Source organism: Gopherus flavomarginatus, chromosome 6 (assembly GCF_025201925.1).
Source record: "Gopherus flavomarginatus isolate rGopFla2 chromosome 6, rGopFla2.mat.asm, whole genome shotgun sequence".
Classification (NCBI taxonomy): Eukaryota; Metazoa; Chordata; order Testudines; family Testudinidae; genus Gopherus; species Gopherus flavomarginatus.
The window spans coordinates 109,014,098-109,024,083 of record NC_066622.1 but is presented as its reverse complement, the minus strand read 5'-3'; positions in this window follow the sequence as shown (position 1 = coordinate 109,024,083).

Here is a 9,986-nt window from a genome sequence, read left to right as displayed (position 1 = left end):
GATGAGGGAGAGGTGCAGCTCAGGCTACAGGTTTCTTACATTCAAGTTTTTTAAGGAACTTAGTGATATCCTCCAGCAGAGAGAGGGAAGAGAGAGGCCTTAGCCAGGACCAGCTCTAACTCAGCACGTGCTTGGGGTGGCACATTTCCAGGGGCGGCATTCCAGCCATCCTTTTTTTTTCCAGAAAAATCCACCAATGTACCAAAAAAAGAAAAAAAAATTAAAAAAATCTTCAGTAGTGCGATAGGAGCATGACGTGAAAAATATTGTGTCACATAGTGACACGGTCACTCATAACATGAATGTGCGTAAATGTGTAAACATTAACAGTTATTGATTAATTAAATTAGGAATCACAATTACTTGTGTGTACTGTGCTGCCCTATTGGCACAATTCGCACCAATTTCCATGTCGCATCAATGCTAGTGGTTAGAGGCCTAAAATGCTGGGACAAAAACAAAAACGACTTTCCGGTGCTGCCTACTGGCAACAAAGAGAGAAATGGAAAAAAAAATTAGAAAAACTATCTTGTACTTCAAATAAGTATTTTTAAAAAGTCGACAGGACCAGTATCAGTGGCTTCTGGTGAGTGCAGTTTCTCAAAACTGAAATTACTAAAAAATTGTTTGAGGTCAACCATGTCTCAAAATAGTTTGTCAGGACTCGCATTAATTTCAATTGAAAATACCATTGCAAAAAATGTGGATTTTACTGAATTATTAAAAGACTACACGTGTATAAAAACCAGAAAAATTCAGTTCATATACATTTTTAATTTATGAGAAACTAGGGGCAACAGAAGACACTAGCGTTTTTCATTACAGTGTACAGTTGAACCCAAATTGTTTGTAATTGTGATTTTGTTAAAATTAAATGAGTACACTACTAGGAAATAGTGAAATAAAACAAACTACAAATTCTCTGTTTTCATTTATTTTTATTTTAAGCAGTCAGAACAAAACAAAAAACATTGTCAAATGCAAACATGTAAAAGCCAAAAAAAAGGTAGGGGGCGCCAAAAATTTTTTTGCTTGGGGCTGCAAAAAACCTAGAGCTGGCCCTGGCATTAGTATTGCAAATATAAATGTCTTAGCTTTGTTTTTGCAATGTTTAGATACTTGCTATATGTAAAAAAGGAGTAAAGAGCAACATTGTGGGACATAGAGGAGGAAGTGCTTTGGAGTACACTGTTAGATTCAAAATGAGATCATAATCTGAATAGGGAAATACAGCCCCTATGCCCAGATCCAAAGGTAGAGTACTCTAGAGCTCAATACTCACCCCTAGGTACAGTTTTCCAAGAGCCAGATGTTTCCAGTTTGACAAAACATATTTTGCTTTTGCAGTTTTGGTTGAAGCAAAATTACTAGACACTGGCTTTGAAATGTGCTTGGGTGTTCTCATATTTCTTTCCCCAGAATTTAGTTTCTTTAAAAAAAATTTCTGTTCAGAATAGAATTATGCAAACATAAGCCCACACAATTCATTAAAACAGTTATTGGCTTGTCTTGAAATGTTTCTGCAGCTGAATCATCACTGCACATTAGCATCTGTAGTATTCTAAGTTAGCCAGATGGTAGAATATGAAATCAAATTAATTAAAATACTTCTTATCTTCATACTGTAGATCAATGCAACTGTCAAAATAAATGTCAGGTTCTCTCCTATTTCCTCCATAACTTTTGAAAATGTTACATGGTCCTGGCTTATTTCATTGCAAATTCTCAACACTACTAGAAATATCTGCAATATACTGCAACACATTTTGGGGAACACCACTAGTTTCCCACTGTGCTGAATATGAAATCTCTTGGAAAGACGTAGTGATGCAGACATCCTGGTTGGGTTGCTAGTAGGGTATACTATGTCACATAAAAGTATGACTTCAAACTTTTCTGGCTTGAGTTTGTTGTCATTCACAGTGCTGTTGCAAACACTGACAAATTGCTGAAGCTGTGAAATAACAATATTATGAGTAATTTAAATGCAGCAAATATTTGCAAAAGGGACAAAAGGGTGAAATCTTTAGATCCCTTCAAATCCATGGTCACTTGGATCGCAGACTCATTTTTGTGGATTGCAGATGGAGGCGGATTCACATTTTGTATTCACTCAGGGCTCTAGAAATTTTGTCCCCATTTAAGTCAATAGGAATTTTGCTCTTGATTCAGCAGGGCCAAGTTTTCTCCCTGGATATTTAACTATGGGTCAGATTCTCCAGACTGGTTGAACTGTGCTCAGCACAAGATAGGAAGGGGAGGGAAACAAAGGTTGCTTTTGGCTATCTTTGCAACCTTTGATCTTCAACTGGGCTGTTCCAGTGCATATTTTTGAGCACCCTAAAGATTTCTCTTGTATTGTGCTGGCAATTCCCCCTATACCAGGTGCAGGAGGGATGGGTCTGCACCAACTGAGGTTTCCTCTACTCAAGGACAGTCATCTGTTGGCTGCAAGACCCCCTTTTAACTGGAAAGATAATGTCTCTAACTAAAAAAATTTAAATTTGTTTAGGTAGTTTTTTTTTTTAAATCCTTTAAATGTCTTACTCCAAAGGAAACCTGTTAAATTGTGCTTATTTATGTTTGATAATTGCTCAACAATCACACTAGTAGTATACAACGTAACTTCCTAATAACAAATGCTTTCCACAAATTGCTTTGTAGGCCTGCTGGATATCCTACAAAACAGATTACAGCTATAGCCTGCATTGGTACTGTAAGAAAGGATTGTTTTCACCTAACACAAGACAAAAAGAGACTTAATTCATGGCTCAGTTCATTTTTTAAAGTATTGAACATTCTCTTTTTCCTCATCTGTATTCAATACGTCATCATTACTTTCACGATGGAGTTTGCTAAAAACATCTTATTGGCCCTTTCTTCATGATAGAAAGGAGACAAATATTTTGATTAGTTTGTGATAAACTTCTTCTGCATCATTTTTAATATTCTGAAATTAAATAGAAACTTCCACCTTGCTGAGTCATAAGGTGCATCCCTGGCCTTCTCTCAGTGGGACAATTGTATAGCTGATGTTTCTGGATGGGCCATCAAGCAGGCTAGGCAGTGCTAATACCAATCTGTCTGGAGGCATCACTCAGATGCACAGCACAAGTTTGGACCTACAGACATACCATACATAACTTATACAGTTACTCCTCACTTAATGTTGTCCTGGTTAACATTGTTTCATTGCTGATCAATTAGAGAATATGCTCATTTAAAGTTGCGCAATGCTCCCTTATAACATTGTTTGGCAGCCGCCTGCTTTGTTCACTGCTTGCAGAAAGAGCAGCCCGTTGGAGCTAGCTGGTGGGGGCTTGGAACCAGGGTGGATTGGCAGCGCCCCCCCCCCACCCATCAGCTCCCTAAGTTCCCTGTGCCGCAGCCGCCCAGCAGGCTCTCAATTGCTGGGCAGTTCAGTTGTCCCTCCCCCCACTGCCTTGTGCTGTTCCTGCCCTCTGCCTTGGAGTTGCTCCCGGGAGCCTCCTGCTTGCTGTGCAGAGGGGGGGCAGGGAAGAGGGGTGCTAATGTCAGTGTGTCCCCCTCCCCCTGTACCCCATCTCCACAGAGCGGAGAGTGGAGTGGAACAAGACAGGGCTCAGGATGGAGGGAGCTTGCTGGTGGCAGCAGCAGCTGTCTCAACTTGCCCATCTACTTAAAAAGGCAGTGTACTTAAAGTGGGAGCATACTTAAAAAGGCAATGCCAGTGTGTGTCTCTCATGCATACGGTGTGTGTCTCTGTCTCTGTCTGCCATGCTGTGTCTCCTCCATTCGTGCTGCCTTGTAGAGTCTGAGGCTACATTAACAACGTGTTAACCCTTGAGGGCTCAGCCAAGTGCTAGTTCATTGTTTAGCAGGAAGGCATTCCCTGGGAAATATCCCACCCTCTGGCTCCACCAACTCCCCCTATTTATATTAATTCTTGTGGGGAAATTGGATTCACTCAACATTGTTTCACTTAAAGTAACATTTTTCAGGAACATAACTACAATATTAAGCAAGGAATCACTGTAGTAAAAAGGTGATACAAACACTTAAATGAGATTATCATACTTGGAAAATGATAACATTTTTGCAGATACCTTACATGGCATACCTTACATGGCATATCTGGCATAACTCATTGCAATTTTACAATATTGGTATTCATAGTATCCTAAAGTGTTCCCCAGATTCCATACAGCATCACAGGCCTCATACTGCTTTACTAACATTATTTAATTAAGCCTTGCAACATCTCTGGGAGATAGAAAAGTAATATTTATATCCATTTTGCAAATAGAGAATGAGAAATTAAATGTATTTCCTCAAGGTCTCACAGCAAACTAGTGACAGCGTTCCTGACTCCCAGGCCTCAGCTGCAACCACTGGATCATACATCTTCCCAAGAGTACAATATAATTTTGACTGAACTTCTATTAAAAACCACCAGATTCTTCCCCCCATCCCGATTAATTGCTTTAGAGATTATGTAACATTCATAGGAAAATACAAATGAATTACAACTTCATGAGTTGCAGACCTGTTTACTGTGCTAATTTAAGGCAACTTATTTGCAATCAAAATAATCCAGTAACTATTAAACTCTGCAGTTATATAGCACTTTTCCTTTCTATTATTTTTTGTTATTTGTACCCAAAAGCCCCAGTCCCAATTAGGATCCCTTTTGTCCCTATTAGCATCTAGAACAAATTTACTAGCAAGTTGCAGATTCAACATGCAGTTTCAAAACTAACTAGTGATTTGAGGCACCCTAAAGGGGCCTGATTTTCAGAAGTGCTGAACACTCAGCCTCTGAAAAATCAGGCCCCTTTAAGATGTCTTAAGTTGGGCAAGAAGAAATTGAAGCACACAAAATCGCTAGCCACTTCTAAAAATGAAGACTTTACTTTGTATTGGTCATTTTATCACTGGATAGAGGCAGCTAGGAATGTTGCCCCAGGCCTGGTTCATCAGGGGGACCTACCACTTCTCACCAGAGTGAACAGCAATTCATTTAAGATGCCTGCAGTACATACAGACAGAGGCAGTGGCTAATAGAGAAGCTCTTGTATGCAGCCCACACTGTGTGCCTCTTCTCAGAGGTTCCTGTCCAAATAGACTGCTGCTTGCTCTGAGGGCTAATACATGGACATCCTCGCACAAGGCAGCCTGAGGCAAACCTAAAGGCCACCTCTTCTTCCTCTGGACTGTTAGAGAAGACCCACAGACACAAAGAGAACCATGGGAGGAGGCCACCTTGATACAAGCTCCAAGTTTTGTGAGGGAGTTTTTCGGGTGAAGGAGGAGAGATTATGTGACCCTTCGAGTAAGTTTGTTGTGTCTGGTCTGTTTGTTTGGGGGGACCTGTGCTGAGCCTAGTGCCCTGCTAGGCAAGGCTGAGAGCTTCTTAACCAGGCTTTGATCCCTAAGCTCTTTAGCACCCATCAACCCTTAACCAGAGGATGGGGCTACTCAGGAAGACCAGGGCTTTAAAGAGCCCACTCCTAAGTGACCAGAGGAGCGATCCATCATTAGAAACATAAATAGCTGGGTTTGTGATGACTGGGAAAACTGCACGTTGATGTGCCTGCTTGGTGAGAAGGTTGCAGATCTCTGGAGACATCTAGAGAGACTTACATGTAGTGCTGGGGAGGAGCTGTTGGTTGTGGTACATGTAGGTACTTTTCAGATTGGAAAAGAGACGACCAAAGGGGGATATGATAGAGGTCTATAAAATCATGACTGGTGCGGAGAAAGTAAATAAGGAAGTGTTATTTACTCCTCATAATACAAGAATTAGGGGTCACCAAATGAAATTAATAGACAACAGGTTTAAAATAAACAAAAGGAAGTATTTCTTTACACAAAGGCACAGTCAACCTATGGAAATCTTTGCAAGAGGAAATTGTGAAGGCCAAGACTATAATGGAGTTCAAAAAATAGCTATTAGCCAGGATGGGCAGAGATGATGTCCCTAGCCTGTTTGACAGAAGCTGAGAATGGGTGACAGGGAATGAATCACCTGATGATTATCTGTTCCATTCATTCCCTCTGGGGCACCTGGCATTGGCCACTGTCAGAAGACAGATACTGGGCTAAATGGACCTTTGGTCTGACCCAGTATGGCCGTTCTTATGTTCTTAACATTTGCTCTTCCCCTTTCTTCTCAAGTGAGAAACAAAAATGGAGGGACAAAGGGAAGGAAGTAACATGAACAGAAAGTGATAAAGGAAAAAGGAGGGCGGAGGGAATTAAAGTAGAAAGAGAGAATGTGTGAAAGGAGACAGAGTGTGAAAAAGCTGTGTGTGTGTGTGTGTAAGGAGTGTTAATATGTAAGACAGATGGGTGTAGACGGAAAGAAGAGGTTACAGGCTGGACAATATAATATGTCATGGGCCTCATAAATCTGACTGTGGCTTTGTTTTTAAATACCATGTTGATGCAAACACTGGTTCTTCTTCGAGTGATTGCTCACATCCATTCCAGTTAGGTGTGCGCGCCGCGCGTGCACGTTCGTCGGAAACTTTTTACCCTAGCAACTCCAGTGGGCCGGCAGGTCGCCCCCTGGAGTGGCGCCGCCATGGCGCCCAATATATATCCCTGCCGGCCCGCCCGCTCCTCAGTTCCTTCTTACCGCCGTGTCGGTCGTTGGAACTGTGGAGCGCGGCATAGCTGTCCTCCACGTCCCTAGCTCTCTCGTTATCTCTCGATTATCTCTAGTACTATTATAGTTGTTAATTAGATTGTTAAGTGTAGATAATAGTAGTTAAGTTAAGTAAGTTGTAAATAGTTCTTCGCCGGGGGCTTAGCCCTTCCCGGCACCCGGCACCGGGCTCATGCCTGGTTCGCCGGGCTTCAAGCAGTGTGCGGCCTGCAAGAAGCCTATGCCCACCAGCGACCCCCACGACACGTGCCTGAAGTGCCTGGGGGAATCGCACAGATCGGACAAGTGCCGCATCTGCAAGGCTTTAAAGCCAAGAACAAAGAAGGAGAGGGATCAAAGACTCCGAACTCTCCTTATGGAGGCGGCACTTGACCCGGCGGCTTCGCAGGCCGTGATCTCGGCGCCGGCACCGGATCGCGCCGGCACCGAAAAGACTCCCCGGCACCGACCTTCTCCGGCACCGGGGACAGAGCCGAGGCCGTCGAAGTCTGCTACTCCGGCCAGGCAGACCCGACTGGAGCGCTCGGCCTCAATATCGGCCGCGGCGCCGCCGGCACCGTCGACTCCGGGCCCGGCGGGTCCGTCGAGTCCGGTGCCGCCAAGCTCCCCCATAAGATCTGGGGTTGAGATAGTGGTCCCATCCACACCGGAGACCTTCGCCTCGGCTCGGGACCTCATAGCTCTGACTGAGTCCACTCAGCTGCCTCCCCCGGTACCTCCGGTGCGGGTCGTGTCCAGAGGCAAGCCCATGATGTCGGCACCGTCTCGGGACTCACGCTCACGATCCAGGTCCCGACGCCACGGTCGCTCCAGATCCCGCCGCCGCTCGCAGTCCCGGCACCGCTCCCCTCGGCGGTACCGGTCGCACTCGCGGCGCCGGTCGACATCAAGACGATCGCGGTCGGACTCCGGCCGCCGATACCGGCACCGCGACTCCAGGAGCCAGTCCCGGCGTTACTCGCCGCACCGGTCAACCTCCCGGCACCGAGCTGGTGGCAGGTCCCGGTCCCGGTCGACCTCCCGGCACCGAGCTGGTGGCAGGTCCCGATCCCGGCACCGAAGCGGCGCCCGGTACCGGTCCAGATCCCGGCACCGTGACAGAACCCGGTCCCGGTCCCGATCCCAGCACCGATATGACTCCCGGCACCGGTCCCCGGCACCGAGACGTTCGTCCGTGCCGACCCGCGCAGACCCTTACCATCCAGGGTCAGCCCCACCATGGCCCTCTAGACAGCCGTCCGTATCTTCCCAAATGGACAGTGGGTATGCGCTGGGCACCGACCGGCAGGCGGCGCTGTTTAGCGATCCGCCACAACAAGACCAAGGCCCGCAGCAATGGGGATTCTGGACACCCTGGGCATACCATCAGGCCCAGGGCCCCCAACAGCTCCCTGCTAGGCCGGCGACGGCGGAGCGCAGAGCACCTGAAGCCTCATTATCTCGCCCCCCTCCCTCCCCGGATGGGGAGGAAGGGTCCAAGCAACAAGACTCCGCTTTGGCTCCTGAGGCAGAAGCGAGGGCCGAAGGAGACCCGCCGTTCGACACTCTCTTGCCGGGGGTCTCCTCATCCTCATCCCTGGATGAAGCGGTGGCTGGTACCTCCTCCAACAGCCCCCCCCTGCTGGATCTCAGGGCGCACCAAGACCTCCTCAGGCGAGTAGCTCAAAATCTGAGTCTGCAAGCCGAGGAGGTCTCGGAAATAGAGGATCCAATCGTCACCATCCTCTCAGCAGATGCTCCCACCAGGGTCGCCCTACCCTTCATAAGAACCATCCAGGCCAACGCCAACACCATCTGGCAGTCTCCGGCCTCCATCCCTCCTACTGCGAAGGGCGTCGAGAGGAAGTACGTGGCCCCTTCCAAAGGCTATGAGTACCTCCATGTGCACCCGACACCGTGTTCCCTGGTGGTTCAATCGGTGAACGATAAAGAGCATCATGGGCAGGAGGCTCCAGCCCCCAAATCCAGAGAGGCCAGGCGAATGGACCTCCTCGGCCGTAAGGTGTACTCGGCTGGGGCGCTGCAGCTCAGGGTCTCCAACCAGCAAGCCCTGCTGAGCAGATACGCCTTCAACTCCTGGGTGGCAGCAGACAAATTCAAGGAGCTGCTGCCACAAGACGCTCGCCAAGAGTTTGCAGCCATCTTGGATGAAGGCAAGAAGGTTGCACGCACGTCCTTGCAAGCCTCCTTGGACGCTGCAGACTCGGCTGCCCGTACCCTCGCGTCGGGAGTAACAATGCGTCGCATCTCCTGGCTGCAGGTTTCTGGCCTTCCGCCGGAGCTCCAGCATACCATACAGGACCTCCCTTTCGAAGGCCAGGGCCTGTTCTCTGAAAAGACAGACCCCAGGCTCAAGAGCCTGAAGGATAACCGAGTCATTATGCGGTCCCTCGGGATGCACACACCGGGGACGCAACGCAGACCCTTCCGGCCGCAGCAACAACAACAGCGCAGGCCGTATTCCCAATTCCGCCAGCGGCAGGACCTTAACAGGCGCCGCGGCAGGAATGGAAGGCGCAGGCATTCGGGGAACCAAGGGGGGCAGAACCAAGGCTCCTCTAAGCCCCCGCCTGGACCTAAGCCTTCATTTTGAAGGTGCGCCCGAGGGCGCAGTAACAGTTTCCCCCATGGATCCTTCCCCCCCGTTTTCCAACCACCTTTCGTTTTTCCTCCCGGCGTGGTCCCAAATAACATCGGACCGCTGGGTCTTAAGCACGGTGCAGACGGGATACCGCCTGCAGTTTGTTTCATTTCCTCCTTCCCGCCCCCCTTCCTCGTCCCTCTTCAGGGACCCCTCTCACGAGCAATTCCCTCGACAGGAGGTGCAGACGCTCCTCAGCAAAGGAGCTATAGAGGCGGTTCCGGAAAACGAGAAAGGCAAGGGGTTTTATTCCCGCTACTTTCTGATCCCCAAGGCCAAGGGGGGCCTCAGGCCTATCCTCGACCTGCGAGAGCTCAACAAATACCTGGTGAAGTTGAAGTTCCGCATGGTATCCCTGGGGACCATTATCCCATCCCTGGATCCGGGAGACTGGTACGCCGCCCTCGACATGCAGGACGCGTATTTTCACATTGCCATTTGGCCACACCACAGACGTTTCCTCCGCTTCGTGGTGGGCCCCCTTCATTATCAATTTGCAGTCCTTCCATTTGGCCTGTCCACGGCCCCAAGGGTGTTTACAAAATGCATGGCAGTTGTTGTAGCGCATCTTCGGCGCAATCGTATCCACGTGTTTCCTTATCTGGACGATTGGTTGATTCGGGGCACGTCGGAACAACAAGTCTGCAGCCATGTCCGCGTGATCACCGGCATGTTCGCCACTCTGGGCCTCTTGAT